The sequence below is a fragment of the Balaenoptera acutorostrata genome, chromosome 16 (assembly GCF_949987535.1).
Source record: "Balaenoptera acutorostrata chromosome 16, mBalAcu1.1, whole genome shotgun sequence".
In the NCBI taxonomy this organism is placed as follows: Eukaryota; Metazoa; Chordata; class Mammalia; order Artiodactyla; family Balaenopteridae; genus Balaenoptera; species Balaenoptera acutorostrata.
The window spans coordinates 7,088,104-7,111,362 of NC_080079.1; positions in this window are offsets into that span (position 1 = coordinate 7,088,104).

A 23,259-nucleotide genomic window follows, 5' to 3' on the forward strand; every position below is an offset into this window, starting at 1 on the left:
ATCCCATCGCGGAAGCTGACTGACTCTGAAGGCCCCTGCACCCTAAGGAATGCTAAACCTTCAGGTCAGCAGGCCCCAAACATAGCCTCACGCCCCCAAACAGGCATTTTTATCCCCTCTTCTTTAAATGCACCAGACATTTGAGGAAAATCTGCAACATTAAAGGGAAAGATAAATAAACAAGAGCATCAGCAAAAATAACTCTGCAAGAAACAGAGATAACTCAAGAAATAGAAAAGGAATTTTTTAAAAACTCTCTATTATCCTCAAAGAGATTTGAGATTATATTGCATCTTTAAAATAAGAATATGATGTTATAAAAAAAGGAACAGAGAGCAAGGGTTGAAATATATATGTATATAAATATAACAGATCTGAAATAATACATGAAATAAAAAAATAAAATGAAATAAAAAGTACAGGGGTTGGAAGATGATGTCAAGGAAATCTAAAACAAAGATGAAAAAAGGACAGAGAGACAGGACATTTAGCAGAAAAGTTAATAAATATGATGGATTAATCCAGTAAGTCCAATATTCATTTTAAAGGATTCTGAAAAGAAAGAATAGAAAAGACAGAGAGGAAGACACTATCAAAGAAATAATGGGGGGAAAAATTCCCAGGGTAAAAGAAAAAATGAGACTTCAAATTAAAAGCATGAAAGTAAAAAGGCCACGTGTAGACGTAGGAAGCAGACATCTTCTACAGCCGACCCCAAAACAATTTCCCTCTTTCTTTCCTGCTAACAGGCCTCCAATTTGGGGGCCGAGGTAGCAGGCAGACATCCTATAACGTCAGGAAAGAATACCCCTTCTAACCCCAGGGAATGAATTATAATTGGTCTTAACAACTATAATAAATTACATTCTCTTTCACCAATGAGTGTTGTCTTAGTGTGTTCAGATTATAACGAAATATCACAGACTGGGTGGCTTATAAACAACAAACATTTATTTTGCACACTTCTGGAGGCTGGAAGTTCCAGATCAGGGCCGCAGCATGGTTGGGTTGTGGGGAAGGCCCTCTTCCAGGTTGTAGACGGCTGACTTGTTGCTGTGTCCTCACCTGTGGAAGAAGCGCTTAAGCTCTGTGGGGTCCCTTTTGTAAGAGCACTAATCCCATTCATGAGGGCTGCACTCTCATCACCTAATCACCGCCCAAAGGCCCCATCCACTGATCACTAATCACCTCCTAATCATCTTGGGGGTTAGGATTCAACATAGGAATTGGTAGGGACACAAACACTCCGATGGTAGCGAGTGTCCAGGGGTCGGTATGCGGCCAGGCTCTGGCCAGTGAGATGTCGAGATATTATGGGACGGGGTGGGTGTGGGGCTTTTCTTTCACAGTAAGGTTTGAGCCTCGTAGAGAGAGGCGATTTGCCTCTGCTTAGTTGCAGGGTGTGGTGTGGAAGCTGTCTTCCAACCATGAGGCAACAGGCACAGGAATGAGAAGGCTCCTTTCCTTCTACATCTTGGTAAAGCAGGACCCACAGAAAAGGCCCTGAATATTACCACTGAATTGGTGCCTCTAACCTGGGACCATCTACTTCTTAAGTGTACTGCTTAAGCTGCTGTGAATTGGATTTTTTGAGGAGGAGGTTGGTTTAATTACAGTTAAAAGCATTCCTAACTGATATAACATATCTCTGTAAAATTTCATAGCAAGAATTAATAAAAGAGCCTAATGGCTTCCAGAGAGAAAAAATACCTACAAAGGAACAAGAGTTGGATTGGCATCAGACTTACCATCACCAAAATAGATGCTAGAAGGCGATAGAGCAAGATCTTCAGAATTCTGCAGGTGTATCATTTTGAACCCAGTGCCTTGACCAAGGTCCTGGCTGGAAGCAGATGGTACACTCGAGGGATCATTGAAAAGTGTTCAACGAAGTTGTTCAAATACAAGGTGGAGAGAACTTATTCCTAATCCACTCTTTTGAGGAAATTACTTGAAGATGGAATTTCAGAAGGAGAAAAGGGGCAGCCCTTCAGAGTTGATGCAACGGGCCAGGCATTTGTACACCCACAGTGACCACCCAGTGGACGCAGGCTACCCTTAAGAGGGCCTGAGAGGGACAGAGCTGTGAGCCGTCAACAGCCCACTCATCCTGCAGCTGCAGGGATAAGTGCTTTGCTGCTGATGGGTAGCTCAGCGTTGCACCCCCAGGTCCACTCTACTCCATCCTTGACCACTTCTTACACTGCCTAGAAAAGTGTCTGACACACAATATGCAGTTGGATGTTAACCACTTTTGATGAATGAATGAATCAATGAATGAACCAAAAAATGGCAGATGAGGAGGTGGGCAGCACCCCTACATGCTCCTGCACGTAAAGGGTCTTGCAGGTCCATGAGGATGGGAAGACTGGAAAATTTCTCTTAGTTTTCTTACCACCAAGAAAATGTCAGTGACTTAAGGAAGGGAGGGGCCCTCAATAATTACTAACATGGAGATTTCTGCCAGCCTGGCAGGAAGGGGGACTATATAATTCAATTTAAGGAGGAAAAAGAAAATGATATTAAGTGCCGGTCTAGATTTGTCATCTCACCTAATACTTAGAGATTGTGAAACAGCTGTACATTCCCATTTGATTTATAGGAAAGTTGAGGCTCAGAGATATGAAGCAACCTGCCTAAGGTCATAGTGAGTGAGTGGCAGAGCTGGGCTTGGAACTTGCACCTGACTCCGAACTCCACTGCGTCTCACCTAACACCCTGGTAAGTTCTGTTCTGGATTCCACGCCACCATTATTTATTAAACAGGCTCTTAGGGGCATCCTGGGGATATCTTACAAAGATAACATTGTTTTGCCAGAAAGTGTATTTGAAACATGGAGTCTTTAAAAGTGTTGTGGTTCCCAAGACACGGCGGCCTATACAAAAGTTGGTGAAGCTGGTTCTGCGGGGTCCTGAGATCTGGCTGGAGGTCCTGTGTCTTCCGAATCAGGTCTGCTGGACATGGAAGGTTGGGACAGCAGAGAACCCAGAGAGCAGGATGTTCACGCTATGGCACAAAATTCCCAAACGTCATCGAAAAGAAGGACAGGAAAAGAAATGCCCTTTCTTTTGCTGATCGTGGTACTTTCCTTACCAAGATGGCAATTCCTCATCTGCTGGTCCCTGACACCAGAGTCCAGAGTTCCCGGGCAACAGCCAAAGCTTCTAGTTCAATGAGACCCTTGCTGTGTCTCCCGGCAAGAGTGGGTTCCCTTTGAGAGCAAAAAACTTTCTTTTAATAAAGTTTTTATTTTAGAATAGTTTTAGATTTATAGAACAATCGTGAAGATAGTGCAGAGTTCCCATATACCCACACCCAGTTTCTCTATTGTCCACATCTTTCATTAGTATGACACACTTGTCTCAATTAATAAACCAACATTCATCCATTATTATTAACTAAATGCATTATTTCTTGAATGATAATTAAATTAAAATATAGTTAACTAAATTATAATAACTATTCAGATTTCCTTAGTTTTTCCCTGATGTCCTTTTTCTGTTCCAGGATCCCATCCAGAATACCATATTTTGTCATCCTGTCTCCTTAGGCTCCTCTGAGTTGTGACAGTTTCTTAGACTTTCCTTATTTCTGATGACCTTGACACTTCTGAGAAGTACTAGGTCAAGGGTTTTGCAGGATATCCCTCTATTGGCATTTGCCTGATGTTCTTCTCATCTTAGGCTGCGGTGTGTGTTTTGACAGAGGGAGAGTGTCATTCTCATCACATCATTTCAAGGGTATATGCTGTCAATAGGACATCACTGTTGAGGTTAACCTTGATTACCTGACTGAGGTAGTGTTTGTCAGGTTGGAACTTTTTTCAAAGAGAGTCCAGAGCTGTGGAGACAGGAAGCACAAAATCCCCCAGTCAGTTACTGGGTGTGACGGTAAGCAGGGCCACACCTGCTTCCACTCCTTCGATCCTGGAACCATGCATTCTCCTTACTAGAGAGGCAGGGCCAGCCATAGAGCGGTGTCTGATTTAATGAATATACTGTGTTCTGAAGGCTGGCACACCAGCCTTTCTAGAGTGTTGCCCCTGAGCTGGCACAGCCTTTAGAAGGCCGTGCCAGCATTCACTGAGGCCGGCTGCTGCAGGCTGGTGTGGTGTATGATGCGAACAGTGGACCCCACAGTCAGGGGCTCAGTCCCACACCTCCCTCACTGAGAAGTGGGCCCCCTGGTTGAATGCTATAGTACGTGGGATTCCATGCCTACAGATCAGGCATTCCATAAGCCACCAGTTAATAGTGCTGGCTGAGCCTTTGTGGCAGGAAAGGTAAACCCGTAACTGGAATAAGTATCTATCCGTATGAGGATGACTCGCGGGCCATTCCAGAATGCAAGGGCCCTATGAATTTGATTTGCCACCAAGTGACTGGTTGGTCTCTTCAAGGAATAGTGCCGTATCAAAGGTTCAGCATGGGTCTCTGTTGCGCATGTTGGACATTCGGAGGCGGCAAGAGCTAGACTGACCCCGGAAAGTGGGAGTCCGCACTGTTGGGCGCACGCATAGCCCTCACCTCTACCATCATGGCCCCTCCACTATTGTGCCTATATTGTCACTTCTAGGTGGCCAATGATGAAGTCTGGTTAAAGTCAACTGGCTGAGTCATTTTGTCTCCTTTGTTGTTCAGTTCTTCGTTTGTAGCAGATGCTCTCCAGTGAGCATTAATATGTGATATAAAAATCTTCACACTTTGGGGGACTTCCCTGGTGGTGCAGTGGTTAAGAATCCACCTGCCAGTGCAGGGGACACGGGTTCAATCCCTGGTCCGGGAAGATCCCACATGCCGCGGAGCAACTAAGCCCGTGAGCCATAGCTGCTGAGCCTGCGCTCTAGAGCCCACGAGCCACAACTACTGAGCCTGCATGCCACAACTACTGAAGCCCATGTGCCTAGAGCCCATGCTCCACAACAATAGAAGCCACCACAATGAGAAGCCCACTCACCGCAACTAAGAGTAGCCCCTGCTCACCGCAACTAGAGAGTCTGCGCGCAGCAACAGAGACCCAGTGCAGCCAAAAGTAAATAATAAATACATAAATGTATTTTTTTTAAAAACCTTCACACCTTGTGCCCATTCACATATGTCCATCCATGCGCCTCGACACCACTGCCTTGTCTTTGACCTTCCAATCCCAGCCAGCTGCCCAGGTTAGTGACCACTGCCCAGGAGTCTATATATATTGTCACTCATGCCACTTCTTCTTGCACATAAAGCAGATGACACTACTCACTTCAGCAGCGGTCCTTGGTCTGTCACCCACCCAGGAGTTAAGGAAAGGACTCAAGATGAGTGTAGTTGTCTCAGGATTGGTGGCTGTGAGAACCCATTATGTTTTTGTTTGGTTGGTTGGATCGTTTGTGGTGGCAGTGGGAGTGGAGGGGGGAGGGAGGGCCTCCTAATGAGCCCCCACCCCCAGATCATGGATCAGTATAAGACACATTGTACCAAAGCCAACTGAATCTCTCCATGTACCTGCCCTTAGGCCTACTATACTCATGACATGAAAGGATGTGTTCATAGTAAGTACAATATTTAAATTAACTCACCAACATGACCTGCAACATACCACATATTATATATTGATCACTGCTGTCATTTTCTGAGGCTCTTCTATGTGCCAGGCACTGCGCTATGCACTTCACCTGCATTATCACACTTAACACTCATGGCAACCCTATGAGTTTGGGAGTTTATTATTATTTTCATTTTACACTTGAGAAGACAGAAGCTCCAAGAAGTCACCCAAGTCTGTCTGATTCCATACTCTTAACCACTGTGCTATTGGGATTCTAATATGTTCTCTTGAGAACAGTTATGCTGCTTAGAAATACACCTATGTATGCAGCTATAGATATCTGTATACAGATATACACCCAACTAGGTATTATGGACTGAGTATTTGAGAAGCTGGAGGAATAAAAATCCTCCTTGCCTGTGCCTCTCATGGGCTGGACCCAATGGGAGGAAGTTGGAAACAAGAGAGTGTATTGACACAGCCCATGTGGGCCACCGGAGCACAGAGCATCTCTGGGGTGAGGTGGAGAAGGTAGAGAGTAGATGTATAGAAGGGAACCATCACGCTGATTTGTTGTCTGCCTCCCCAACCAAGATGTAAGTTCTAAGAGCACAGAGTTGTAGGGACTTTTGTCACTGTTGTTCACTGATATATCCCAAACACCTAGAACCATTTCTGATACAGAGTAGATGCATGGTTAAACAAATGAATGATTTATTGTCTGAGCTGGCTGAACAACCAACATCATCTAGGTTAGGAGTCAGCAAACTACAGTAGGGGCCAAATCCTGCCCCCTTCCTGTTTTTGTAAATAAAGTTTTATCGAAACACAACCACACCCATTTGTTTACATATTGTCTATGGCTACTTTTATGCAATGACAGCAGAATTAAGCAGGTGCTACAAGACTAGATAGCCTGCAAAACTGAAAATATGTACTATCTGGTCCTTTCCAGAAAAAGTTTGCTGATCCCTCTGGTTGTAGGACTGGACTCCAGGGAGAAAATAAGGAGACAGTGGTCAGGAGCTATTGAATCTCAAGACCTGAGCAGCTCATGATGGGAAACCATTTCTGATCCCAGAATTCTGTTTAGTGCATTACCTCTGCACAAACCCCAAATGATCTTAAAGAAGCAAGTCTTCTTATGCAAAAGGAAACTCCTTCACAAGGACACCTCATCCATAGGCGAAAATAATGATGTCATTGGTAAATAGATGTTTTATCTGAGGAGCTTCAGGGGGTTCTCATCTTATTAATCCTGGTGACTTATGTAGTGAAGAGGTGCCTGAAGATGGTTCTACCTAAAGAGCTTCCATTTGCCAGACCTCTTGGGTCAAGCAGAGTAGGATGGTGGCAATCCTGCCCTCCTGTATGCCCTCTGCTCACCAGAACCCTCTCCTTCTAGAGTCTCCTCCGGGTTTAAGTTCAACGAGGAACCACATTTTCCCCCTCAGTTTTGGACCTAGAACCACAAACTTCAGGTCAAGTGTTTAGCTTTGGGGTATGGTAAGCTGAGGGGTATGGAGCATAGGGCAGTTTAAATTTCCAAAGAACCTTCAGCGTGGCAGGATGAGGTAGGGGAACCTTTTAAATGCTCTAAGCCACCAAAGCTTAGTGTGACTGCTTCTATACTCCTCAGCCCCCTGCTGGTCCTTCACCAGTCATCCTCTTAGTCTCCCTCCCAAAAAGGCATCTATAACCATCCCTTTCTGTTATGGACTGAATGTCTGTGTCTCCTTGAAATCCACATGTTGAAGCCCTAACCTCCGATGTGATGGTATTTAAAGGTGGAGCTTTTGGAAAATAATTAGGTCATGATGGTAGAGCCTTCCTGACTAGGATTAGTGCTACAAGACTATATGGCTCACAAAACTGAAAATACTTGCTATGTGGTCTTGGTCATGTGAGGATACAAGAAGGTGGCCGTCAATAAGCCAGGAAGAGGACCCTCACCAGAACATAACCATGCTAGAACCCTGATATTGGACTTCCAGCCTCCAGAACTCTGAGAAATCAATGTCTGTTGTTTAAGCCCCCACCCCCCCAGGTATTTACTACAGCAGCCTGAGCTGACTCATCTTTCCCATCCTGGTGGGGTGCCTCCTGCCTCTAAACTCCAATACTACATGGCAGTCCTCTTTACAAAGCCCACCAGAATAACCAGAGACATCAGTCAGATTGAAATTCTTTGCACTCAGAGACACATTCTTTGCACCCATAAAATGGCTTATTTGTACCCATTGACTGCATGGACACCAACAGTAAGTCATTTGCATCTGGGATCATCCAGCCAAAAAGAATAACTGAGTCCTGACTCATGGGAGCAAGGTTTTTGCAGATGCAGCACTTTATCCACTTCTCCTGGTGAGCCTTCACTGGGGTGAATGAATTATCCTCAAGGGTTTCAGTAACTCGCTGATCAATCTATGTGCCTGGGGACACACCTATTATACCACATAAATTGTGGTTCTGCTAACCTGCAATGAATACAAACAACTTATTACTGGAAGCGTCCTTATATTGCCAAATGTAGCAGTAGTAATATTATTAATATTTCACCAAAACTGGGAACATAGAAGACTCACTCCACCCACCACTTCTCAGCACACACTTTCAGAATATATGAAATAGTTCAGAGAGACATTTGGCTAATTTGGGGTGACTTTATTGTAACCTGCCCTAGTCTTGCTTTATTTCACAACATTCTGTTTTTGAGAGCCTTCGGAGAACAAGGCCCATGAAAAGGTATTTCTGGCACCGCGGGGGTTGTCTATTTGGTTGTTTGCTGTAGTAACTGCTTAAAGACAGTTGGAATGAAAGCTTAAATACTTATGTAATAGAGAGAGAAATGTACTCACATCTGTGTGTAAAATAAGCAGATAAAACGGTGCTCAAATTAGATCTGATTCTCCCCCTAGAACTGGCAATGTGTAAATGAGGCTGGCAAGTGATGGCAGGCGTCAGATGACAGCCGAGCGAGAATGGCAAAACTGCAATGCCAGCTTTGTCCAGGCGGCTACTGTCAGGTGACTTGCCCATCCATAAAGAAGCAAATGGAAAAGATCGCAAGAGTTGGGATGCTGAGATAGCAGAACAATGATTTGAGGAGTGCCAGCAAATCAGTGTTCAATCAACATGGATGTTTGTCTGAAGTCCAGTAGAACTGCAAGTTCAACATTTAATTCACTTATGCCAAATCCACCCACCATCCCAGACAGGCTTAATATAAATAAGATTGCCCTGGTCAAACATGTCTCTCATAAAAGAAAACGATCATTCTTATGGGTTCCATTTTACCAGTTACTGTGGAAACTGATAAGATATTTCTGGTGCCATTTTGAAAAGTTGAATCCAGTGTAGGCCGCGCTGGAATGAAAACGAAGATGCTTCCTGAAGCTACCGCTTGAGAAAAAATAAAAGATGTAAGGAAAAAGCATGGATACTCCGTAGTTATCAGCTAATGCTTGTAGTAAAGACTTGGACTTATGGTTTGTTGTTTTTTTAACACTGACATCTTGGCCCTGAAGACTAATGTTTGTTCACTTGTTTAGAATAAGAAGTGGGTTATGCTGGTTTGGAAACTCAGAATGAAGTGGGATTTTTTTTTTTTTTTTAATTCAGGATATATTACCTACCAGTGGGATTTGAAGGGATAGGGTCTGGCTGAAAGCAAAAACAAGCTTCTCACAAGGCCATTTCAACAGCCTTCTTATGCTCACGTAGACAAAGGAGAGAATTGAAAAGAAGTAGGTCCGTTAGTTTTCTCAGTGTGTGGAAAACAAAGCACAGTTTCCTCTTCAGTTTTCTATTTTGTAAACAATTTGATACAGTAACATGGCCTCCTGTTTTCATTTGACTGACTCACAGTATGAGGTCAAGTTGAAGAGCTAAAAGGAAGTCTTTGGGAGGGATGGCACTGGAAAAAGTTCAGAATTCAAGGCTCTCCCAGGAGCGGGGGTGGGGAACTGCGGGGGAGTGGGGCAGGAAGGGGTTGCTGGCCATGACCTTGGGGCACCAGACCTCAAGGCCCTGCACAGGCAGAGCAGGGAGCCATCTGAGGTCAGGCTTCTCTCTGGCAAAGGAAGGGGATGGTTTGCCCTCGGTGGTGGCTAAAGCAGACCCACCCCACCTGAGGAGGCGTTTGGAAGGCTTTCTTCAGGCGGGCTATCTACCTGCCCGAGAAGCTGGATGTCGAACACAGTGTCTGATTTTGAAGCAAGACTGACAAGGAATCGAGCCGGAAGCCGGGGAACCTCCCTCCTGCCAAAGTCGTTTCTGTGGCAGCGCCGCAGCTCTGTGATACCTGCGTCCAGATGGACACTTAGACCTTGGCCGCGGCCACTCGGGACCTCTTTTGTCCATGCCGGGCCTGAGCTTGGCTGGACTGCACGGAGGGCGGGAGGGCACGGCCATCTGGTGTGGGAGGTGCCGGCTGACAGGTGGCTTAGCGGCGGGAGAACTTTCCAGGCTGAAACGAATCTGAGGACGGCTGTGAAGCTCACAGAAACCTCACAGGTCAAGGTGGACGGTGGAGGGGGAAAGGTCAGCAAATGAGCAGGGTCACCGCTGCTGCCCTGGCGTGGCCCTGAGTGAAATCCCTGGACCACAAACCTGCCGGCACTCCAAGGGGAGATGAGAGGAGAAAGGGTTCTGTGGGTCGCTACACATGGACCACTGCCCACAAGCTCTTATGTCCCAAGCTGTGTTCAAGGTGGCCTTTGATGACCATTCCAGTAGCTTCTTTTGGAAGGTGACTGGCTTGGCCTGATCCAAAATGAGTCGGGGTTGAGGATGCCATGAAGAGGGGGCAGTGGCACAGGGTTTCTATCCCTGGTGTTTGGGGACCTGACTCCACTAGCCTGGCGTCACCCAGAGTTGGATGCTTCACCAAAGGACTCCGGTTGGCCACACCTGACATGGAAAACACATGGGGCATGAGCAGCCCTAGCTACTCTCACACTCACTCTTAACCTTGGCAAAGCCATTGAGCTCGCATTTATTCACCTACCAAGTGAAGGAGATGAAGCTGGTAAATTGGCTCTAGATTTCTCAGGAGGAATGAGGACTTTGGAGCCAGATAATTCTGAGTTTGAGTCCTGGTTCTACAGCTTACACATTATGTGATCTTGGGGAAATTACCTTCCTCACCTGAGCCTTCCATCTCTCATTGGTAAAGTGGTATAATAATGCCTCATCTAATGTGAGGATTGAGTGAAATAGAGCTCTCAGAAGAGTGGGTGACACATAGTCAGTTAGTCTTTTTCCAGTTGTCCTCTTTCCTAAGGTCCCTTCAGTTTAAAACTTCTGTGATTCCATGTGTACTGGAGAACCCCATCTTAATCTGTAGCATCTTTGGGATCGTGTTCTGTTAGGGCTGACTTCATTTGCACGGGTAGGGGTTTCCATAAGGAGAAGGTGCAGCTGCCATGCAATCACCTGGACTGGAGATGCTTGGGGAAATCACCTGTCCTTCCACAGCCACGGGTGAACCCCATCAGCGATTTCCCTTCTGGCTGCTGAGCCACTAAGGGCATCTCCACAGGCCCGGCGTCCTTCTTGGCCCTGGGCTGTTTCTTCAGGGGAGTCTAGTTCTCAGAAGCTCACACCCATCTGATGTGGAAGGGGTGTGGTCTTCTCATCAGTGGCCCTGGACCGCGGGAGCACATCAGGACCACCCCAGAAGCTCTGCCAAAGGGTGGACGACCATGCCATCCAGCACTACCAGAGATTTGCAGAGGGGTCTGGGGGTCTGCTTTTCCAAAAGCTAAGGTTTCATGGAAAAAAGAAACTGAAAACTAGGGGGGTGGCAAACGGCATCAAAGGAAGTTTTTAGAAAACAATGGAGAATTCTTTAAGAAAAAGGAGGAACTTGTCTAAGACTTTATTCTGAGGTTGATTATCTTTGCAAAAAGGCCAGATGAATAATTCATTCTTTGATTAATTCAACATCAATTTATTGACCAACTAGTAGAGTATATGTCACACCATGTACTGGGGGCCCAAAATCCTAAAGCTAAATCACTCTTTGGAGATGGAAACTTCCAGACTCATGACTCTCCAGATGAAGAAAATGAGACCGAAGAAGGGACATGACTTGGCCAACGTTACACAGCCAGTGGCTTGAGAGAGCTAGAGGCCAGATGTCCACCATCCCCGACCCCTGTCCAGTGGGGACCACAGACAAGTTTTGTTTCATCTGTCACCATTCTTTTGCCAATTTCAAGGAAAAATCCAGCTGTCCATCTTTTTTTAAGATCTGGCCATGTAGAACACTGAGCCTGTGTTTTCCACAGGCAGGATCTGCTGAGTCCTGCCTTCCTTCAGCGGGAACGAGGGCCTCGCTTGGCCATGGGCCTGCCCTCCACTTGACCTTTATTTGCATCTCCTGCTTGGCCCCTGAGACAGAGAGTTTGCACCCCTGCCTGGGGGAGAAGAGGCTGGAAGAAAGAGAAACACCCCCTGACACGGCCCCCCAGGCCCAAGGACGGGAGGGGCAGCCAGCCAGGTGCCCAGTCAGCCCGCGGAGGCCAAACCTCCGTTAGACATTCCAACGAGAAAGGGATGGCTATGTCAACATAAAAATGAAAAAGTATGATGGACATATTTACACTTACATTACCAACAAGATGTATGATCCGTGGGATTATAGGAACCTACTCTGCTACCTCAGCCGTCCACAGAGGGCTGCCTTGCTCTGTGCTCAGCTCCTGGCAGGCAGGAACCACGTCTTGTGCATTTGTCTCCCCTGCCCTCTCCCCACCCTTCCCCGAGCACCTGGACAGTGCCGACCCCAAAGTAGATGCTCAGAAATGTTTGCTGAAGTGGAGAAAATGACAGAGTTTAGAAGGTCAGGGAAATATATAAGAATGATGTGTCAAAGAAAGTTCGATACAAAATATTTCAGGGCCAGAGATTCCTATGGAAATTACCTTATTTGGAAGTTGTGATTTTTACCTTACTTGATTCCATTACTGTGCGTCCCTGAGCACCTACTCTGTGCCAGGTACCACAGTGTTTTAATTCTCTAGTGCTGGGTAAAAACCACCCAAACCGAATGGCTGAAAACTGGAGTCCAGGACTAAGTGAGGCCCCTAGGGCACTGGGTTTAAGGAGATACTCATTCTCAAGGTCCAGCAAGTACAGGGTGGGCACCTCCTTCCTCCTTATACCTGTGCCCTGGGTGCCTTCTTGCCTTACCCCAGTCACCGCCCTGTCTAAAACAACAACCATTTTATCTCCCGTGGTGCTGTGGGGTAACAGGCTCAGCGGGAAGTTTCTTCTCCTGCTCTCACCTGCGAGCACGTGAAGTTGCAGCCGATTAGAAGCTGGGTCTGGAGTCATCTGGGGGGGGGGGGTTCTACTGAGAAGCTGGGTCAGCTGGGCCACTCTCCCTCCCCACATGGTATTGCCATGTGGTCTCTCCAGAAAGGTAGTCTCACCTGGCAGTTCAGGCACCCCAAGAGTAAGTGTTCCAAGAGGGAGGAGTGCAGAGTCGCCATTCCCCTGGGAGGCCAAGCCTGGCACTGGTGCAGCTTCCCTTCTGCAGCATCCTTGTCGTCAACTCAGGATCAGCCGGGATCGGAGGAATGGGACATCACCTCTCAATGTGATAAAGAATTCGTGGCCATTTTAACCCACCATGATGAATTAGAGAATAAGCCGTTCCCTAATTCCAGGAGAGATTATGGAAATAGGAACGTTGGGTGACGTGGGCTGGAATCCGGGCTTCATCACTTTCTCCGTGTTTCATTGTTGTCATTTATAAAATGGAGATACTATTACCTGCCCAACAAGTTAGGTGCCTGCTGTGTGCCAAGCACTATGGCTGATACCGGAAATATGAGTGGTGAACAAGACAGATGACTCTGCTTCTAGTGAAATGATGTTCTAATGAGAGAGATAGATTATTTTTAAATGAAAGCTATCAATAAATTGATTACACATTGGAGTAACTTCTGTGAAAGAAAAGCAGAGGGTGTTGAAATAAAGAACAGATTAGGGAGGAGGATGGGGGGATTGTCCAGGACAACTGCACTAAGCTGAGACCTGAACGCTCAGAAGGGCTAAGGACCGAAGGCAGCTGAGCCCCAGGGGAGATGGGGCAGGGGAGGAGGTGGGAAGTAACAATATTTAAAAGTTGGAGAAGACTCTGGGGAGAGAAAATATTTGTTCATTGGCTTACCACTAACCCTGATAAGTTAAGTAAAACAAAACACTGAACAGTCAATTTGCAGAAACATCATGAGCACAGAATGTCAAGCAGCAACAGCTCTGGGACTGAAAAGTATTTGGTATTGACTATTTTTATTGAAGGCTTGAATGATGGAGCAGAAATAATCCCCCTAATGTTTATAAGAGTAATTAAGCCTAATCCTTGCTCTCCTCAAAGCCCTGATCTCTTGTGAATGTTCATTCCCTACGTGCCATCACCACAGGGGCAAGGATGGTGGGGGTAAAACTTCAAAACCATCATTCCTTTACCATCATGTAACCCCCATTCTTGCTGGGCTCTTACCATCCAGCTGTACCTGCCTCAGCCACGTCTCCTTACTGTCATCTTCTCATCTCCCACTTACTTCCCCTCATTCAGCCAGTGCTGACAACTGGGTCCAGTGAGCCAGTCTTTCTCCCCACCCCAGACCTTTCCAACATGTGGATGACTTCATCATCTGCATGCATGCCCCATCCATCTCAGGCCTTATGACTTCTCAACTACCTTAGCTCCACTGACCTCCATCCACCTTTGCCATCCACTCTGATGGCTACGTTCCGGACCTCTTCATCACACTGAACTGCTCCAGTGTGGAAATACTAAATGTCAGGGCACTACTCTCTGACCACTATCGCCTTAATTCCTCCTGGCCTTCTCACTCCTTCATCCCACCTCATAGTTTCTTCCACATTTTGAGAATTTGGGGGGCAATTGAGCTTTGATTGTGAGTCTCTTTCTGGTTTCCCTTTTACCCTAACAGTTCTAGGCACCCTGTGCTTCTAAGCACCACCCTGATAACACCCTCATCCTCCTGCTTACACCACACCTCCGGACAAACCCCTTCTAAATAAACCCTGTAATACTCCCAGTCCTACTCTCCAGTTCTCTCTTAAACCCACTGTAGTCAGATGTTCACCACCAGCAGTCCATCAAAAAGGCTCTTATCAGGACCACCAGTGACCTCCATGCTGCTAAACCAGTTCTCAGTTTCCATTTACTTGACCTATTAGAAGCATTTCCTCCTCTGTGATACGTTTTCCTTGTATGGCTTTCAGGATACCACTCTCTCTTAGTTTCCCTCCCGTACTGATTGCTTCTTCTTAGTCTTTTGCTGATTCTTCTCCCCACTTAATGTTGGAGTGCCCAGAGCTCAGTCCTTGGTCTTCTCTGTGCCCACACTCACTCTCTCAATTATCTCACCCAGTCCCATGACTTTAAATAAAATTTATATGCTGACAGTCTCAAAAATATGCATGTTTCTAGTTGATCAGTAGCTCCTAAACTCAGAACTTACCTGTCCAATGGCCTACTCAGCAGACATCTCAAACTCAGCATGTCCAAAACTGAACTTCTGATCTTCCCTCCCAAATCTGCATCATCCCCAGTCTTACCCAACTCAATTGGTACTGACTCTATCTTTACATATTTCTAGTTAAAACTCCTTGGAGGAAAACCAAATTTCTCTCAAGCCCCAAATTCTAACTTCAAAATATATCCAGTTATGGTTATTACTGAGAAGTTCCAATCAAATAGACTTGTTCAGATAATAAAATGTAAAAATATGATTACCCAAAGGCACTGGAGAGCAGCCCAGAGCAGACAGATTCTGGAGGGGAGTGAACACCTGGAAGAAGTGAAGGACCCTGGATGAGTTTCCCACTTTTGATGGGTGTTATCCTAGCGAAGGCTCAAATGTACACCCCACGGAGCAGTTAAAAGTCCAGTAGAAAGCCTCTAGTCTTTCTCATTTGAAGAACAAGGAGAGAGAGTTCAAACAACCATACCTGATAGAAAATGAGGGGGAAAATGTTGGACAGGGGAGAGCAATAAAGATGAAGCCCCAAATTCTGGGTGTAAACTTAATCCAAATCTCTGGCTGATGCCAAATCATATATGAAAAGGCAGATTCTAGAGGCCCAGCTGATGCGAAAAGAACTGAACTCATATTTAAGCAGCTGCACACCTCATGGCAGACAGCTCACACTTGGAATCCAACCAGGTTAAGTGCCTGCTTTTAAAAATGAGCACTCTTCAAAGGAATATAATGGAACCCAGGTTATCTACAACATAACATTCACAATATGCATGATCCGAAATTACTCAACATACAAAGAAACAGGGAAATGTAACCCATTTTTCAAGAGAAAAGACAATTTTTAAAAGACTGCTTTTTTCCTGTATTTAAAAAAATGTTTTGGGACTTCCTTGGTGGCACAGTGGTTAAGAATCTGCCTGCCAATGCAGGGGACACGGGTTCGAGCCCTGGTCTGGGAAGATCCCACATGCTGTGGAGCAACTAAGCCTGTGCACCACAACTACTGAGACTGTGCTCTAGAGCCCATGAACCACAACTACTGAAGCCTGTGTGCCTAGAGCCTGTGCTCCGCAACAAGAGAAGCCACCGCAATAAGAGGCCCACGAGGGCTTCCCTGGTGGCGCAGTGGTTGAGAATCTGCCTGCCAATGCAGGGGACACGGGTTCGAGCCCTGGTCTGGGAAGATCCCACATGCCGCGGAGCAACTAGGCCCGTGAGCCACAATTAGTGAGCCTGTGCGTCTGGAGCCTGTACTCCGCAACAAGAGAGGCCGCGATAGTGAGAGGCCCGTGCACCGCGATGAAGATGAAGAGTGGCCCCCACTTGCCGCAACTAGAGAAAGCCCTCGCACAGAAACGAAGACCCAACACAGCCATAAAATAGATAAATAAATAAATTAAAAAAAAAAAGAGGCCCACGAACTGCAATGAACAGTAGCCCCCACTCACTGCACCTCGAGAAAGCCTGTGCACAGCAACAAAGACCCAACACAGCCAAAAATAAATAAATGAATTTATTTTTTTAAAAAGTTTGTAATAACATATAGGAAAATATTAGAAATATACATTTCCAGAATCTGATCGCATCTTACCATCTCCATTGTCATTGCCCTGTTAAAATGGCAGGTGGGGAACACTGCACTAACTTCCAAATGGATCTTCTGTTTTCATCTTTGCCCTCCCAGAGCCTAATCCCAACACAGCACCAGAGAAACCCTCTCAAAATATAAGTCAGATCGTAACAGTCCTCTGCTCAAGACCCTCCAGTGGCCACCATCTTACTCAGAGTAAATGCTGAAGCCCTTACAATGGCAACTACAACTGTCTTAGTTCATTCCGGCTGCTATAATAGAATATCATATACTTGGTGGCTTATAAACAACAGAAATTTATTTCTCACGTTTCTGGAGGCTGGGAAGTCCAAGATCAAGGTGCCAGCAGATTCTGTGATGGCCCACTTCCTGGTTCCTAGATGGTCGTCTTCTCACTCTGTCCTCACATGGTGAAAGGGGTGCAGCAGCTCTCTAGGGTCTCTCTTACAAGGGCACTAATCCCGTTCATGAGGGCTCCACCCTCATGACCTAATCACCTCCTAAAGGGTCCACCTTCTAATAACATCACATTAGGATGTTATGTTATCACATTCATATGTTCAGGATCTCAACATATGAATTTGGGGGCGACACACACAAATTCAGTCTATAGCAACAACCTTAAGTATTCTGGCCACCTGTCCCTCTTTAACCTCTTCTGTTATATCTCTCCCCTTCACTCACTCTGTGCCAGTCACATCAGCCCCCTTGCTGTCCCTCAAACACTCCAGGAAGGCTCCCACCTTAGAGCCTAGTATTCCTTCTGCCTGGACAGTCTTCTCCCAGATGCCTACTTGGTGAACTTTCTCCTCCTTCAAGTCTTTGCTCAAATTTCACCTTTTCACTTTCCCTGGCACCCCTACCAAATATTGCAACCTGCTCCCACCTCCACACCCACTACCTCGGACCCCCCTCAGCCTGCTCTAGTTCTTTTTTCCATATGACTTATCACCTCCTGACATACTATATAATTTTTCTATTGTTATGTTAATTATTTATTGCTGGTCTTCCCAGCCAGAAGGACAGGAATCTTTGTCTGTTTTGTTCACTGGTATTTCCCCAGTGCCCAGCACAGTACCTGGTTCACAGCAAGCACTCAATAACTAGTGAAATGGATGAATACATTAAATAGTGCCAGAGAAAACCATATAATTATGAGGGCTGATACTACCAAAATCATGGTCAGGCTAAGTACATGCACCTGACTCTCTTACCTTGCAAGTTTCCATTGAAGTGAAAAAGAGGAGGTTTTTTTTTAAAAGATTTTAAAAAGCAGTCTTGAAAAACAAGAAAGGGAGTCTGCAGCCAAGCAGAGAGTTTAAGGAAACTCTGAAAGATAAACTGCAGGTGGGACTAGGCTGACAGTTACACAAAGCAGGTTGTCAACAGACACGTCTCCAGCACCCTCCAGGATCAGGCACTGTCCTAAGTACTGGGCAGTCAGTGAATGTCCAGCTCTCAGGGAGTGTGGGTAAAGCAGGCAGAAAGTGACCACTACACAAACAAGTATGGTTGTATAGAGATAAGGGCTGTAAAGAGAATAACACCTGCTAATTTGATGGAATACTTAGGAGGTTGGATCCCAGTAACAAGAGAAAAAGGAGGAAATGAGATGTGCAAGGTAGACAAGGGCTGCATCCTATCTGAAACCCCGTAAGAAGGTTGGATTGTATACTAGTTGCAGTGGAAACCCATTGGATGGATAAAAACAGAGAAGTGACATGATTAGATATAGATTTTTAAAAAGATCTCTCTGGTTTCTGAGTGAAGGATGATTTGTGGGGGCAGAAGGCAAGAGTGAGGCAGGGAGATGAGTTAAGAGACAGTTACAGTAATCCAGGCAAAGGAAGACAGTGGCTAAGACAGTGAAGATGTGAGAAGTACTTTGCATTTTGAATATGTGTGGAGGTACCACCAACAGGAATTGCTGTATGTTGGATGCCAAGTGTGGGGTAAAGAGAGGAACCAGTGGTGAATAGTTTGGGGTCTGACCCACCAATGGATGGTGATACAATTTACTGAAATACAAAACACTTGGGTGGGCTCAAACACACATACCAACTGGCCTGACAAAATGTGTAGGTGCTCTCCACAACAGTTCTTTCCAGACTCTGATAGATGAGGTTTATAAACTGGCAAGTCTCTCTGCCAGTAAGAACCACTGATGTAAAGCTAGCTATTCTAGAATCTACAGTTAGCTAGGAAGGAAAATCACAGGCCAGTATCCTTCATGAGCATAGGTGCAAAAGACCTAAACAAATATGAGTAAATCAAATTCAATGATAAATTCCAGCTTCTGGTTCTGCACATCAAGAGCTTGGAAGTGGCCACTCCATCCCAACAACAAGTAAAAAGCTGAATAGAATGAAAACACAACAACTCTCCTGGGATCCATAAGAGAGGGGAGAACCCAGGGCAAACCTCTGCCCCCAAGATTGGAGACACAGACAGGTAAATACAGTGGGGCATGACTTACCAGAGCAGAGACTCAGAGCAGAAACTATGGAGGGAACCAGTGCTGGGGTAGGAAAACCTGAACCATAATTGACAAATTGCTGGAGGCTCCATGTGGACAAGTCTGAAGTTGAAAATTCCAGGGGGACCCAGTCCCAAAATATTGTCAGATTTACTTCCAGGAGCTCTACCACATTCCCAAAGTAAATATCAGAGGAAAAAAAAAATCCCCTCAGGATTCCAGCAGAGGAAGGGAAAAAGGAACCATGTTGACAAATGCCAGAGCACTCTGTCCATCCCTGTCCTCAGGGAAAACTGGTTAACAAGAGCTTAACCTGCTGGGGTTTCATCAGAGCCTAACTGAGTTGGGGAAGGGAAATTCCCAACTCCACTCCAGCCATCCTGTCCCACCTAAGGGAGGAGGAAAAAACTGAGAAGCGCACAGCACAGAGGCACAGGCTTACTAGAACCTGAGACCTAATCATAGGACAGTGGAACACATCCCCTCCCCCCACCTCACCACCACATTACTAAAGGCCTATTTACAGCAATTCCTTTTACCCAGTACATCATGTCCAATTTAAAAGTATAAGGCATACTAAAAGGCAAAAAACACAATTTGAAGAGAGAGAGCAAACATCAGAACAAGACGTGGCAGGGAGGTTGGAATTATCAAACTGGGAATTTAAAGCTACTCTGATTAATATGCCAAGGGTTCTAATGCATAAAGTAGAGGGCATGCAAGAATAGATGGGCAATGTAAGCAGAGAGATGGAAATCCTAAGAAAGAACCAAAAAGAAATGCTAGAGATTAAAACCACTGTAACAGAAGTGAAGAATGCCTTAGATGAGCTTATTCATAGACTGGACACAGCGGAGGAAAGAATCTCTGAGCTAGAAGATATATCAGTAGAATCCTCAAAACTGGAAAGCAAAGAGAAGACAGTATCAACAACAGCTGGACAACTACAAAAGGTGTAACATATGTGTAATGGGAACACCAGAAGGAGAAGAAAGGAAGGAACAGAAGAAACGTTTGAAACAATAATGACTGTGAATTTCCCCCCAATAAATATCAGGCCCTAAACCACAGATCCAAGAAGCTTAGGGAACACCAAGCAGGGTAAATGCCCCAAAACCTGTACTTAATCATCTCATCTTCACACTACAGAAAAGCCAATATAAAGAAAACATCCTGCAAGAAACCAGAGGCGGGGTGGGGGGTGGGGGGAACCTTACCTGTAGAGACACAAAGATAAGAATTACATCCAACTTCTCCTCAGAAACCATGCAAGCAAGAAGAGAGTGGAGTAAAATATTTAAAATCTTGAGAGAAAAAGACCACCAACCTATTTGGGTTGGCCAAAAAGTTCCTTCAGTTTTTAAGTAAAAATAAAAGACACATTTTTTATTTTCACCAAGAACTTTATTGAACAACATATTCACCCTTTTGTTCCACTACCTTCTGCCATTTTTCAGGCAACTTCATAATTCCATCTTCCCAAAAGTTTTTATCTTTTTGAGCAAAGAACTGTTCCAGGTGCCTTTTACAGTCTTCCAGGGAATTGCAATTTTTTCCATTAAAAGAATTTTGTAAAGACCAAAATAAATGGAAATCCAAAGGTGCAATGTCTGGTGAATACAGCAGAAGAATCGAACTTCCCAGCCAAGCTGTAAAAGTTTTTGCCTGGTCATCCAAGAAACGTACAGTCTTGCGTTATCCTGATGGAAGATTATGCATTTTCTGTTGACTAATTCTAGACGCTTTTCGTCAAGTGCTGCTTTTAGGGAACAGTACCTATTGGAATTAATTGTTTGGTTTTCTGGAAGGAGCTCATAATAGAGGACTCCCTTCCAATCCCACCATATACACAACATCACCTTTGGATGAAGACCAGCCTTTGGTGTGGTTGGTGTGGTTCATTTCTCTTGCCCTACGATCTCTTCCATTCCACATTACTGTACAGTATCCACTTTTCATCGCCCGTCACAATTTGTTTTAAAAATGAAATGGTTTTGTTAGGTTTAAGTAGCGAATCACATGCGGAAATATGGTCAAGAAGGTTTTTTTCGCTTAACTTATGTGGAACCCAAACATCAAAGCAATTAACATAACCAAGCTTGTGTAAATGATTTTCAATGCTTGATTTGGATATTTTGAGTATGTCGGCTGTCTCCCGCGTGGTATAACGTTGATTGTTCTCAATTAATGTCTCGATTTGATCGCTATCAACTTCAACTGTTCGACCCAACCGTGGAGCATTGTGCAGCAAGAAATATACAGCACGAAACTTCGCAAACCACTTTTGATGCATTCGATCAGTCACAGCACCTTCTCCATACACTGCACAAAGCTTTTTTGGGGTTTCAGTTGTGTTTTTACCTTTCTTGTAATAATAAAGCATACTATGCCAAAAATGTTGCTTTCTTCTTCCATCTTCAATATTAAAATGGCTACACAAAAATTCACCAATTTTGATAAGTTTTTAAAAATACATGCTGATATGACAGCTGTCACAATACAGTGTAACAAAATTGTTTTGAATTAAGCTAAAGACAACTAAGTGCTACTAGAGCCATCTTATGGAAAAAAACGACCAAACTTTTTGGCCAACCCAAGTAAAATTCTGTGCCCTGTAAGATTATCCCTTAAATGTGAAGAAGAAATAAAGACTTCAGACAAACAAAAGTCAAGGGAATTTGTTACAGTAGTCCTGCCTTGCAAAAACTGTTAAAGTATTTCTTTAGAGAGAAGAAAAAGTATATAGGTCGGAAAGTTGGATCTACATAAGGAAAGGAAGAGCAGCAAAGAAGGAATAAGTGAAGGTTAAATAAAAACTTTTATTTTTCTTATTCTTAATTGATCCAACAAATAAGAGTTTGTTCAAAATAAGAGCACAATGTATTCAATTATGTATGCTTATGTATGTTCATATGTATGTATAATCATATATATAATGTATGTTTACATACAAATGAAATGAATGACAGCAGCGATACAAGGGCTAGGAAACAGAAATTAGGGTTATTTTGTTATTATAAGGTACTCACACAACCTGTGAAGCGATATAGTGTTATTTGAAAGTGGATTGGATTATGTGTAAGTATATACTGCAAACTCTAGGGCAACCACTAAAAAATGTGGGGAAAAAAGTATAACTGATATACTAAGAAAGCAGAAAAAAATGGAAATTTATTAAAATGCTCAATTAAAACAACAAAAGGCAGAACAAGAGTAGAAGACAAACATAGGAACAAAGAATATATATAATGGAACACTACTCAGCCATAAAAAATAAAGAAATTTTGCCATTTGCAACAACATAGATGGACTTAACAGGAATTATGCTAAGTGAAATAAGTCAGACATAGAAAGATAAATTCTGTGTGGTATCACTTATATGTGGAATCTAAAAAACACAACAGATTAGTGAATATATGAAGAAAGAAGCAGACTCATGGACATAGAGAACAAACTAGTGGTTACCAGTAGGGAGGAGGGGCAATATAGGGTGGAGGAGTGGTAAGCACAAAATATTGGGTGTAAGATAGGCTCCAGGATGTATTGTACAACACAGGGAATAGAGCCAATATTTTGTAATAACTAAATGGAAAGTAACCTTTAAAAATTTTAGAAAAAACATTTTTTAATTTTTTAAAATAAAATGCTTGAATGCTCAGGAAAAACAAAGGTTAAAAGTCACAAAAAATAGGAACAGAGAATAAGGGCAAGAAATGGAAACTGTTAGAAATCATTAATGTTTAGTGGTAGATATTAATCCAACTATATCAAATTCAACGATAGACTAAAAGGATAATACGTCATTAAGTAGCATTTATTCTAAGAATGCAAAGTTGTTTAACATTCTAAATTCAATCAAAATAATGCACCACATTGTCAAATTATATAATCATCTCAATAGATTCAGAAAAAGCATTTAATAAAATTCAATATCCATTCATAACAAAAATAATAGTAGGAAACTTCTTTAAACTGGGAAAGAGTACCCCCCAAAAGAACTAGACCAAACATCATAATTTAACGGTGAAATATTGAAATCTTTCCCCCCTTGAGACTAGGAATGAGACAAGATTGCCCACTATTACTTTTGATAATTATTTTTTTAATCTCTTTATTGGAGTATAATTGCTTTACA